At 44.8% G+C, this 2,860-nt stretch overlaps 1 pseudogene; it reads right to left on the reverse strand.

Annotated features, from left to right (window-relative positions):
• Positions 1-1,326: 1,326 nt before the first annotated feature.
• Positions 1,327-1,789, reverse strand: LOC140398052 (nuclear cap-binding protein subunit 2 pseudogene; annotated as a pseudogene).
• Between the last annotated feature and the right edge of the window lie 1,071 nt (positions 1,790-2,860).

Genomic DNA, 2,860 nt, shown 5'->3' on the forward strand with positions numbered 1-2,860 from the left:
AGTAGGGTAAACTCATCGTCCTCGTGTGCCAGGCTAAGCCTGATACAATTTAAGGTGTTACACAGGGCGCATATGACTGGAGCACGGCTCAGTAAATTTTTTGGAGTAGAGGATAGGTGTGCGAGATGCTCGAGAAGCCCAGCGAATCACACCCACATGTTCTGGTCATGTCCGGCACTACAGGGGTTTTGGGTGGGGGTGACAAAGGTGCTTTCGAAGGTGGTGGGGGTCCAGGTCGAACCAAGCTGGGGGTTGGCTATATTCGGGGTTGCAGAAGAGCCGGGAGTGCAGGAGGCGAAAGAGGCTGATGTTTTGGCCTTTGCGTCCCTAGTAGCCCGGCGCAGGATACTATTGGTGTGGAAGGAAGCCAAGCCCCCGGGTGTGGAGACCTGGATAAATGACATGGCAGGGTTTATAAAGCTGGAACGGATTAAGTTTGTCCTAAGGGGATCGGCTCAAGGGTTCACCAGGCGGTGGCAACCGTTCGTCGAATACCTCACAGAAAGATAGAGGGAATGGAAAAGAAGACAACAGCAGCAGCAACCCGGGGGGGGGGGGGGGGGGGGGGGGGGGGAGGGAGGAGGGGGGGGGGAGGAACCAGAAGGACTCTCAGGGATGTTAGTGTATAAGCATAATATGTATAGGTTGTTGTTATAGGTAATTGTATACTGGACTGCTGAATTGTATTTTTGGAGAGTATTTATTTGGGACAAGGCAGTTGCCATTTAGTTTTGTTTTTTAATTTTGATGTTGTTTATATATTATTTATTTCTTGTTTAAAAAACTGGCCATTGTTATTTATATTGTTATATTACTGTGTAAAAGATACACAATGTACTGTTATGGTTGGCCAAAAATTTTGAATAAAATATATATATATTTTTTTAAATGATAAAAAGTAATATAGCAATACATAAAAAATATATTATCAATGATTTCGGGACAAAATCACAGATGTACAGGGCATGTGACAACAATGTACGGGCCGGGCGTGTGACCTGCTCTCTGCTGCCATTTCTGGCAGGAAGACTGCATCATTTGCATTTAAAACCCGGTTGCATACATTCTCTTTTTTTTCCAGGTTTTATTCTGTTTTTAATGGGACTGACAAAAATTACAAACTTTGAAAGAAACCAAAATTGGCCACAATGATTACACCTCAGAAACTGGGTGCTTCTTTTTTGAAACTGACAAAAAGAGTTAATTGGCCAATGAAAGAATGAACAGCATAAAGTTATCGGCATTAACATGTCAACTGTATTCTTCAATCCCAGGCTTCTCTGAAGATTCTAGCTTCATTATCTCAAAAGTTCAGTCAGTGAAAGTCTAGAATTTCTGTCTTGGTTCTGGGACTCTCTGCATCTGGATCTGTTTTCCAAATCCACCTCTGCCAACGTCATATATTCATCAGATACCTGACCACCAGATTTCCCTCGCCCAAACTGTCTGCCTTTTTTGAAGCCAATATCCCAATCTGTGCCAATGATTAGATCATCCAAAACGTGTTCCATTAATAAATCTCATGCACTGTTCAGCTTCACTTTGTGTGCTATATTCCACAAATCAGAATCCGCATGAAGTCTTCTTGATTTTGTCCAAATCATTGATGATTCGCCGCTTTTCAAGGTGAGTTCATAGACCTGTTCCTGAGTGGTGTAAAACGACAGATTCCAGAGAAAGAGTGCAGCTGTATCTCAGTAATTTGTCCTGCTCATCTTGGCTTCACCAAAAGTGCTGGTGTCAGCTCCTTGAGAGAGTCACTATTAAGGGCGTTCAGCACCACAGACATGGTGCAGAGAGGAGAGCCGCGGCGCTCAGCAACCAGAGCAAGGAAATAATCCGCGCATGACCTGAAACCGGTCCCTCACACCCTGCATTCTCATCTTAAAAGCCTGTCGCGGCCGGCATTCGTAAATGCTTTGCTGGGTGCTTCTCCTGCCATCAGGACCGACGTGACCGATCGCTCCCCAACGATTCCGACACCCGCCCGCGAGCTGCAGTTTGAAAAACTCTGCTCGAGACACATAAATTAGTGGTGTGGTAAATAGTGAAGAGGGAAGCCTGAGATTACAGGGCACTGACGAGAAAGGTTTAGCTCAGAGGGCTAGACAGCTGATTTGTGATGCAGAACAAGGCCAGCAGCGCGGGTTCAATTCTCGTACCAGCTAAGAATTCTGAATTCTCCCTCTGTGTACCCGGACAGGCGTTGGAATGTGGCGATGAGGGGCTTTTCATAGTAATTTCATTACAGTGTTAATGTAGGCCTACTTGTGACAATAAAAAGGTTATTATTATAGACAGCTGGTCAGATGGGCAGAAGAGTGGCAAATGGAATTTAACCCTGAAAAATATATTTTGGTAGGACTAACAAGGCAGCGGAATACAACATAAATGACAGGATGCCAGGAAGTACAGAGGACCACAGAGACCTTGGGGTACATGTTCATAGATTCCTGATGACAGCAGGACAGATAGATAAGGTGGTTAAAAAGGCATATGGGATACTTTTTCTTTTTTAGCCGAGGCGGAGAATACAAGCCATGATGTGGAGATGCCGTCGTTGGACTGGGGTGAGCACAGTAAGAAGTCTTACAACACCAGGTTAAAGTCCAACAGGTTTGTTTCAAATCACGAGCTTTCAGAGCGCTGCTCCTTCCTCAGGTGAATTAAGAGGTATGTTCCAGAAACATATATAATCGACAAAGTCAAAGATACAAGACAATGCTTTGAATGTGAACATTTGCAGGTAATTAAGTCTTTACAGATCCAGAGCTAGGGGTAACCCCAGGTTAAAGAGGTGTGAATTGTCTGAACCCAGGACAGTTGCTAGGATTTCGCAAGCCCAGGCCAGATGGTGGGG

Source organism: Scyliorhinus torazame, chromosome 21, assembly GCF_047496885.1.
Source record: "Scyliorhinus torazame isolate Kashiwa2021f chromosome 21, sScyTor2.1, whole genome shotgun sequence".
NCBI lineage: Eukaryota > Metazoa > Chordata > Chondrichthyes > Carcharhiniformes > Scyliorhinidae > Scyliorhinus > Scyliorhinus torazame.